Below are 10923 nucleotides of genomic sequence, written 5' to 3'. Positions count from 1 at the left end.
ACCCCGTTGTGGATGACGAGAGCGGTAGTTATGCTCGCAAGTCTCTGCAATAGGTACAAACATGCTGCCCAGATTTGTACGATGGGTGCTCCAAGAAAGTGATTAAGCCGTCAGTGCATTTATTCTAACCTTTTTTGTTGTTGCTGTAGTTAATATCTATAAACTTTATTTCACATCAAAGCAATTTCCTTCAAATTCCGATTTTTCTGTTTTGTTAGTTTTAATGAATATATTCGTCACTCTCTATCAATATTTTTTTTATCTACATGTGTTAAAAAAAGCAAAGTTGAAGCATGCATGGCGTCGAATACTATAGGGGAAACCTTAAACAATAAATATTAAACTGTATTTTGTGTATAAAATGACTAAAGAGAGAGAAAACGAATCTGCACGTCATATTAAGAACAATATATTGTTGTAGAGTTTGAAAATGTCGATATACTATCAGATCAGTATATTTTTACATTTCGGAATACGACCAGAAGCACCTTCTTAACAGTACGATCAACGAAAAGGTCTAAAAAGACCAACTGAAGAGTAAATACAAATATTTCTATTCAATTTGGCAACAAGTTAACTACTAGTTAGTGGATTGTAACGACCTTAACTAACTGTTAAGCCCTCGCACGGTCAGCTCGCTGCGCTGAGGCATTTGATGAGCATTAACATATTTTTGTTGTTGTCGTCAAGATGGAAAAAGGCGGCTATTTTTGTTTAGCGTAGAAAGATTTGGTTTCTTGACGTTTGAAGTATTACAATCTCCACAACGGCTGTTTCCAGAGACCGGTTGATCAGCTGGGCATGGGATGGTCTGATATGATATGATGGTATGATGTAATGTATGTCCAGAAGATAGTTCAAATTTTTTTTCCTTTTTTAATTTTTTAAAGACCTAAAAATTTTACAAAAGTCCAGAATTAATGAAGAAATGTGTAACATTGACATACTTTTCTTCATTAATTTACCTATTTTTTCAACCAAAATATTCCGTCATTAGTTTTTTAAAGACCTGGAAATTTTACTAATCTAGAATTAATGAGAAAAAAATGTTTCAAATTTTCAATGAAGGAATTACTACAAGATTTCATCAGATTGTTCTGGAATGTGGGAGAAGCTTATGATTTGTGGTAACCATTTGGCCAACGTGTCATACTTCTGATTGGTCGATTGATTTGATTGGTCGTAAAAGCCATGTGACTTATATAACTTGTGAATCCTAATGATTTTCACCATTTTGGATTTAGGCATAGACGCAGTAACATATCCTGGAAAGAAGCAGTGTCAAACAATTTCAGAAATCATGGATTTAACAGACCAGAGGATGTTATCAACATGAGAATGAACCTCTTATGCAGATCGTCATGTCAACATTTAGCCATAATGTTTTAACATAACTGATGTGTACGAAGGAAGCAAGGATATGTGCTGCCCAAATTTTCAACGTTTAGCAGTCATTATATAATGATATAGCAGTACCTTATTGTAGAGTACGAAGACTAAGGTACATGTATTTTATTGTGACATGTGTGATGTACATGTAAGTTTACATAGACAGGGAGAAGATATTTTTGATGTATGTTTTAATTGGTATTAATAAAGCATATTGTTTAATATTCTGTATTTTTTTATGAAAGTCTTATTATGTAGGAAACAGTAACTGTGTGAAATAACTTGTACTTTATTACTTGTAATAATTGTAGTCTGAAACATATTCATAATTGAAGCAAATAAGTTTTAAATAACATTTAATTAAGTAAAGTTAGAACAATTACAATATTATGATTTTCTAGAAATATTGAATTACTGTCATTTGAATATTTGATAAACTATTTGAAGTTCATGTTATAATTTACCAGTTCATAGTAATAATCCACTGAATGTCTTGTATTTTTGTGATGATCCAATTGTAGCAACTGTAGTAGATCGTAGTAAATCTCGTAGTAAATCCACGCACCTTGCTTGAATTTTATGAATGAAATGTACTGACATGCGCAGTGGAACCCATGTGTCACTTGGGACGATTTTTCAATAAAAACACTATTTTTACGTTTCGGCAACTGTTTTCAAATACTCTTTGTAATTCCTTTTAGTATTTGTAGTCAACGTCTTCAATGTTTTGCAGATGTTAATGCTCACTATCCTTGATATTTGTCATTTTGGTTAGCCGGTGACACACATAACTTTTGGCAATGTTGTTTACGTATTGTGACTTCCGGTGAAGTTTTATTGGTGTATTTTTAGCTACTATAGAAATTTGTTTAGTACCATGCAAAATTTGTTTATTATATGACTGTTACTAAAATTGTATATTATCATGATTTTTGTAATTTATTTGAGAATTCAAATATTTCGTTGGACAGCAAGCGCGCGATCCAACAATTTTCCAACTTTGCCAACAATCCAACATTGACGTAATTTCGACGCTTGTTCGTCAGTTCTGCTTAAATCTTTGGTCGTTACAGTTAGTATTTTATTTTGCTCATCAGTAATTTTTGTCAAAATGGTTAATTTTTCTCACAAACTTCATTTTTTTTGGGGTTAAATTGTAAAGGAAAATAGTAAATTTAGCGTTTTCTAATTTAGAAAGGAATATTTCATTTTTAGCGGACTCTTAGGAGCCGGACTCCTACATTTTTGATCTTTTGCTTAAAGTATTTTATTCTTTTAGTAAATTTAGGAAAGTTCTTAAAACTGTTTTAAAATATCTTTTGGGTTAATTATCGTATTATTGCTGGCAAAGCTTTATTTCAAGTTATCTTTTAAAGTTAGGATTAATGTTATTGTACATTTAAATTTAAAATTGTAGTTCACGTTTACTGTTAACGTTTGTCTTTTTCAAATAAATAGCATTATATAGGAAAACATTTGGCAATTAAGGGATAATTTCCTAAAGGTCGGGAAATTATAATTAACAAAACAGTTTATTTAGGTATAAACTGTATTTCATTGTTAGTTTTTATTCAGGAAAGGTTCTGAATATAAACATTTTTTTTATGACTTGAAATTAGTATTTTCTGTAAGGGTAATTTATTTTCTTGGTAATATAGCAGGACTCAGCCTTTTAGGTATTTTTCTAACATACCAACATACAATTATATTGGTAATAGCAAGTGTTATTTTTTATTAGAATTGCACGGACAAAGGACAAAGTTATCCGGCAATCATAAAAATTATATTAATCATCTCTTGAGTGTAGAGATAAAATATTACATGTATACTGAATAGATTCTTGTCATATATAATCTAAAAGTCTATAATTTAAGTATCTTACTACTTAAAATTGTTGTTGTTTATCTTGAATATCAATGAAAATATCTGAGTCTTGAAATGAATAAAATATAGAAACTTATTTATGTTACTTTTAACAAATGCCTATATTATACTGACCAGATCATATCTTGTCATACTGACTTAGCAATTTACAAACTACTCATAATTTTGAGTAAAACTTTTGGGTCAAGCATTTCAAGCCCCTGTCCGCTACATAATTTTGGCATCCACGGTGGGATTCATTAAACTTTATTGGATCCTGTGATACGAACCTTTTGAAGTGTAATAGATTATCAGTGAAATGGGTAAACCAAGGTCTGTTCGATCAAGAAAGACTGACACATATAATAGAGGACATAGTAGCCAATTAGAATCAGAAACACAGGACAGTGAAATCCATACTCTCCACACCACTGATGACGAAACATGTCATTCTGGAAGTGATCAAGTTTATGAAGCTTCTCATGACTTGTCTGACATAGAGACTGAGGAAGAAGAAGAAACAATAATTTTAAGACCCAGATCCAAATTAAGTAAGAGACCAAGTCCTAGAAAACCTGGCTCTCCAAGAAGGTCCTCCAGATATAGAAAGCAAAATGATCTAGAAAATAAGTCAGAACCTCAAAACCAAGGTGATTCTGGGATATATGATATTATTAAAGTAGCTATACAAGATATGACTGGTCAAGTAGTATCAGCCATTCAAAATGCTTTTACTGGCATTACAAAACAATATAGGCATACTAATGCTTCAAGTGAGCAACAAAAACATGCTAAAAGTATAACAATTGCTAATAATAGTAATTCAATTTCTAAAGTTAGAAAAAGTAAACCAAGTTTTACATCTAATAGTAATTTAGATTTTACATCAGCATCTGAGTATGATGAAACTGATGATGAAATATTTAGTGATGCATGCTCTGATATGGATACTAATAGTATTGACACAGATGTTATAACCCAAAGTAAACGATCAAAATCGAAAATTGGGTTTTCCAATGCTAAACTCCCATCCTTCAAAGGAAAAGAAAAATGGGAAGTCTGGATTAATAGGTTTGAAGCAGTAGCAAATCTACAAAATTGGGATAATAAAACTAAATTGAGTGAATTGTTAACCAGACTTCAAGGGGAAGCTGGTGATTTTGTGTTTGACCAATTAAATAGTAAAACATTAAAGAATTACTCAAAATTAGCAACAGAACTTAAAAATAGATTTGGAGTCTTTGAAAATAAAAGAACATATAAAGTACAATTTAACAGACGTATTCAAAAATCAAATGAAGACACTGCAGACTATGCTGCGGAATTAAAACGCATATATGACAAGGCTTATTCAAACAGACATGCTAAAATTAGGCAGGAAGACCTGCTTCAAAGATTCTTAATGGGATTGTCAGATAATGAAGCAAGAATTCATATTGAACTGACAAAAGACCCCAAAACTATTGAGGAAGCAGTACAGGAGGTTATTATCTATAAGGAGACAACTTCAGAAACACAGGAGGGTAATTCAGAAAAAAATACCAAAGTAAGGCAACTAAAGAAACAGAACACCAATTTCAACAAACAAGGTTCTACAAATACACAAAAAGATGTAATTTCGATAACCAAAGATGAATTACAGAAAATGTTTGACCAAATGTACCAGGACAAGAAAAGAAATGATGATACACATACATCAGTAACAGGACACAATTATCATGATGAAAGACAGTTTGACAGACAGCCCTTCAATGTCAATGCACCATCCTATGTTCCAAATGGGAATTTTAGAAAGAATAATTCAGACAGAAATGCTAACCCAGAAACTATCCCAAAATGTTATTATTGTGGTCAACCAGGTCATTATGCCAGAAAATGCTATAGTAATCCCAATAGGCAACCAGATTATAGAAATAATAAGGCTACTCCTCCAAGACAGATGAATATGCCTTACACTCCCCCCAACAGTAATACTAGTCCGTCACAAGGTGAATTTAAATCAGATGGATATACATTAAACTAGAACGGGTTAACTCAGCTGACCAGAAGTTAGCCCTTAAGTTTAATGAAAATGGTCATAAATTGGACAATATTGGTGTACATGAACCAATAAGCAGTATAACTTTATGTAATAGTAAAAGTGAGGAAAATATTAGTAATAGTAATAGTATTGAGGAGAATATTAGCAAAAGTAATAAGGAAAATATTAGTAATAGTAATGAGGAAAATATTATTATTAGTGGAAATAATAGTAATAGTAAAGAGGAAAATATTAGTAATAGTGGAAATATTAGTAATAGTAATAGTAAAGAAGAAAATATTAGTAATAGCGGAAATATTACTAATAGTAATGAAGGAAATATTAGTAATAGTAAAAGTAATAAGGAAAATGTGAGTAATAGTGAAAATATAGTAAAACAGGGAGATACCTGTAATAGTAATACATCTTCTGTCACTTTAGAAGATAAAAATTTAGTTTGTTCTACACCAATTTTAGGTAGTGAACCATCAATTGCAAGTAATGTAATTGCAAGACAAGTACTCCGAAGTGATGGAGTTTATGTTGAAGGACATATCCAAGGGTCTGAGGTTAATTTTACTGTAGATACAGGGGCAGTTCGGACAGTGTTATCCGTGTATGCCTTTAATAAAATTCCTCATGTTAATAGACCAATCTTGGAAAAGTCTAATACTTTAGCTTGTGCTGATGGCAAACCCTTAAAGGAGCTAGGGAAAGCTATTTTTGAAATTCAATTAGGAAATTTATGTTTTAGTACAGAAATGATAGTAGCAAATATAGAAGATGAAGCTTTGTTAGGACTGGATGTTTTAATGAAATCTCAGTGGGGTCCTGCTGACATAAAGTTAACAGATGGAATTATACTGCTTGGTGGTCATGCTATCCATTGTACCCAAATTGGCCAAACAAATAAATTTATTCGAAAAATTTATGGAGAAGCTAACTATGAAATTCCCCCAAGGTCAGAAATTTGTGTTGATGTTTTTGTTGACCGACTTGATGATGATTCTCCTGAAACAGTTCAAGATTGTATTTTAGAACCCTCTGAGAATTTTTTAGAAAGATTTTCATTAGTAATGGCACCATGTTTAGTTAACATAAGCCAAGATGTTACGTGTAAAACTAGCATAATGGACACATATGATTACAAAAACACTTTGTATCAAGATACAGTAATTGGTTCAGCAGAAGTTGTTGAACATGAACCAAAGATGTTAATAGAAAGTGAAGACACACTTGAATTGAATAACCAAAATGCAATGAGAAGACTGAAATTTCATGACTCACATTTAGTGTCTGGAAAGGGGGTATCCAAAGAAGAAATAATTAGACATTTGACTAGTAAAGAAAAAGAACTTGTACCAGAACCACCTCCTACCACAGCTACAGGAACACAAAAGAAACAGAAGAAGTCCCTAGTAGTTAATGACAATTAATTATATATTGAATAAAGATGTAATTTTATATTTTTAATGGAAATTTAAGGTATTGTTTATTAGAGTTGTTAACATCAAAAGTAATTTAAGGTTAAGATAAAAAGTTATTTGAAGTTACTTAGACTGAAAATTTATCTTTGAAATTCATGAAAAGTTTATAAGTTATTTATATTAGATATAGTCAAAGCTTTCGAGAATTAAAAGTTATTTTTGGGTGTATTTTTAAACTTATATTTAAATATTTTGGTACTGTTTGCATGGTAACTAAATTCTCCTTCAGAAAACCTCTGGTTCTTAGCCATGTTCCACATTGTTCGTAATGTTCAGTAATTTTCCACATTTGGTATATATATATATATATGTCTGTCTGGTATCTACTGCCCTCGTGCTGATGGTCATAATGGTGAACCTTCTGGTGTATCTGAAAAGTATTATATAAAAAGAATATATTTATGTATAATTTTTACATAATCTAATATATTATCATGTATTTGTGTTATAATCATAGATGGTATTAATAAGAAAACTAATTTCATTCAGTTTTGGAAATAATTCTTAAAATATTAAGTCTAATTTTCTTTTTAGGAAGTATATGCAATTAAGGCATAGCCAAAAAATCAAAACTTTAAATGGAAGCTTTTGCAAAAATTGAAAAGTATTTGCGGGGACGCAAATAATGGAAAGGGGGTAAAATGTAGAGTACGAAGACTAAGGTACATGTATTTTATTGTGACATGTGTGATGTACATGTAAGTTTACATAGACAGGGAGAAGATATTTTTGATGTATGTTTTAATTGGTATTAATAAAGCATATTGTTTAATATTCTGTATTTTTTTATGAAAGTCTTATTATGTAGGAAACAGTAACTGTGTGAAATAACTTGTACTTTATTACTTGTAATAATTGTAGTCTGAAACATATTCATAATTGAAGCAAATAAGTTTTAAATAACATTTAATTAAGTAAAGTTAGAACAATTACAATATTATGATTTTCTAGAAATATTGAATTACTGTCATTTGAATATTTGATAAACTATTTGAAGTTCATGTTATAATTTACCAGTTCATAGTAATAATCCACTGAATGTCTTGTATTTTTGTGATGATCCAATTGTAGCAACTGTAGTAGATCGTAGTAAATCTCGTAGTAAATCCACGCACCTTGCTTGAATTTTATGAATGAAATGTACTGACATGCGCAGTGGAACCCATGTGTCACTTGGGACGATTTTTCAATAAAAACACTATTTTTACGTTTCGGCAACTGTTTTCAAATACTCTTTGTAATTCCTTTTAGTATTTGTAGTCAACGTCTTCAATGTTTTGCAGATGTTAATGCTCACTATCCTTGATATTTGTCATTTTGGTTAGCCGGTGACACACATAACTTTTGGCAATGTTGTTTACGTATTGTGACTTCCGGTGAAGTTTTATTGGTGTATTTTTAGCTACTATAGAAATTTGTTTAGTACCATGCAAAATTTGTTTATTATATGACTGTTACTAAAATTGTATATTATCATGATTTTTGTAATTTATTTGAGAATTCAAATATTTCGTTGGACAGCAAGCGCGCGATCCAACAATTTTCCAACTTTGCCAACAATCCAACATTGACGTAATTTCGACGCTTGTTCGTCAGTTCTGCTTAAATCTTTGGTCGTTACAGTTAGTATTTTATTTTGCTCATCAGTAATTTTTGTCAAAATGGTTAATTTTTCTCACAAACTTCATTTTTTTTGGGGTTAAATTGTAAAGGAAAATAGTAAATTTAGCGTTTTCTAATTTAGAAAGGAATATTTCATTTTTAGCGGACTCTTAGGAGCCGGACTCCTACATTTTTGATCTTTTGCTTAAAGTATTTTATTCTTTTAGTAAATTTAGGAAAGTTCTTAAAACTGTTTTAAAATATCTTTTGGGTTAATTATCGTATTATTGCTGGCAAAGCTTTATTTCAAGTTATCTTTTAAAGTTAGGATTAATGTTATTGTACATTTAAATTTAAAATTGTAGTTCACGTTTACTGTTAACGTTTGTCTTTTTCAAATAAATAGCATTATATAGGAAAACATTTGGCAATTAAGGGATAATTTCCTAAAGGTCGGGAAATTATAATTAACAAAACAGTTTATTTAGGTATAAACTGTATTTCATTGTTAGTTTTTATTCAGGAAAGGTTCTGAATATAAACATTTTTTTTATGACTTGAAATTAGTATTTTCTGTAAGGGTAATTTATTTTCTTGGTAATATAGCAGGACTCTTTTAGGTATTTTTCTAACATACCAACATACAATTATATTGGTAATAGCAAGTGTTATTTTTTATTAGAATTGCACGGACAAAGGACAAAGTTATCCGGCAATCATAAAAATTATATTAATCATCTCTTGAGTGTAGAGATAAAATATTACATGTATACTGAATAGATTCTTGTCATATATAATCTAAAAGTCTATAATTTAAGTATCTTACTACTTAAAATTGTTGTTGTTTATCTTGAATATCAATGAAAATATCTGAGTCTTGAAATGAATAAAATATAGAAACTTATTTATGTTACTTTTAACAAATGCCTATATTATACTGACCAGATCATATCTTGTCATACTGACTTAGCAATTTACAAACTACTCATAATTTTGAGTAAAACTTTTGGGTCAAGCATTTCAAGCCCCTGTCCGCTACATTATGCTTGCAGTGCAGATCATCAGGTCAACATGGATCTTAGAACCATACATGGTATCAACTTATGTTAACATGGATGGATTGATGTAAACATGGATGAATACTCGGCATGCCGGATGAGAACCTGGTTTGCAGACCTTTATCATGCTCAACATGGTCTCATAAAGGTAGGTCTAAAATGATATGTAGCGTCTACGTAGAGTTTTAATCACTGCATTGAAGAGTGGCCCCGTTGTGAAAGACGAGAGCGGTAGTTATGCTCGCTAGTCTCCACAATAGTTGCAAGTATGCTACCAAAGCTTGGTAATAAGGGTGCTTTAATGACAGTGATTAGGACGTCATTACAAATTAAAAGGGGAATAACTTATTTTCTTCATATATGAACAAGTAAATGTTAGCATAATTTTTATTTATTAGAGTAGATTAATTTCAAAACTTGTTAAATAAATAACAAAAAGCAACGTTTGGTTATGAAGCATCGGCACCTATGGTGACTGTGTGACTCTTCTCGACTGTATGAGATTAAGGGAGAATAATGTCTCATATGGATGTCACATAGTAGCTTCTCCGTAGCGTTTTAGTCGTTGACTTGGAGAGTGACCCCGTTTTGGATGACGAGAGCGGTAGTTATGCTTGCAAGTCTCTACATTAGGTACAAACATGCTGCCCAGATTTGTACGATGGGTGCTCCAAGAAAGTGATTAAGCCGTCAGTGCATTTATTCTAACCTTTTTTGTTGTTGCTGTAGTTAATATCTATAAACTTTATTTCACATCAAAGCAATTTCCTTCAAATTTCGATTTTTCTGTTTTGTTAGTTTTAATGAATATATTCGTCACTCTCTATAAAGATTTTTCTTTTTTAATTTTTTAATGACTTATATATGAAAAAGTAAATGTTAGCATAATTTTTATTTATTAGAGTAGATTAATTTCAAAACTTGTTAAATCAGTAACAAAACTCAGCTCTTGGTTATGAAGCATCGGCACCTATGGTGACTGTGTGACTCTTCTCGACTGTATGAGAATAAGGGAGAATAATGTCTCATATGGATGTCACATAGTAGCTTCTCCGTAGCGTTTTAGTCGTTGACTTGGAGAGTGACCCCGTTGTGGATGACGAGAGCGGTAGTTATGCTCGCAAGTCTCTGCAATAGGTACAAACAGGCTGCCCAGATTTGTACGATGGGTGCTCCAAGAAAGTGATTAAGCCGTCAGTGCATTTATTCTAACCTTTTTTGTTGTTGCTGTAGTTAATATCTATAAACTTTATTTCACATCAAAGCAATTTCCTTCAAATTCCGATTTTTCTGTTTTGTTAGTTTTAATGAATATATTCGTCACTCTCTATCAATATTTTTTTTTATCTACATGTTTTTAAAAAAGCAAAGTTGAAGCATGCATGGAATCGAATACTATAGGGGAAACTTTAAACAATAAATATTAAACTGTGTATTTTGGGTATAAAATGACTAAAAAGAGAAAAAAACGTATCTGCACGTCACATTAAAAACAATATATTGT

At 31.1% G+C, this 10923-nt stretch overlaps 1 long non-coding RNA gene across 1 annotated transcript; it reads right to left on the bottom strand.

Annotated features, from left to right (window-relative positions):
• Nucleotides 1-2017: 2017 nt before the first annotated feature.
• LOC127706862 (uncharacterized) lies at nucleotides 2018-8969 on the bottom strand. Its single transcript, XR_007984595.1, has 2 exons — nucleotides 7774-8969; nucleotides 2018-7129 (listed from the first exon to the last, which is right to left on the bottom strand). It is a non-coding gene; the product is annotated as an uncharacterized LOC127706862 (long non-coding RNA).
• Nucleotides 8970-10923: the final 1954 nt, after the last annotated feature.

The sequence above is a fragment of the Mytilus californianus genome, unplaced genomic scaffold (assembly GCF_021869535.1).
Source record: "Mytilus californianus isolate M0D057914Y unplaced genomic scaffold, xbMytCali1.0.p SCAF_6, whole genome shotgun sequence".
Classification (NCBI taxonomy): Eukaryota; Metazoa; Mollusca; class Bivalvia; order Mytilida; family Mytilidae; genus Mytilus; species Mytilus californianus.
Note: the sequence above shows the minus strand (reverse complement) of the source record. Positions and strands in the feature narration are given on the sequence as shown.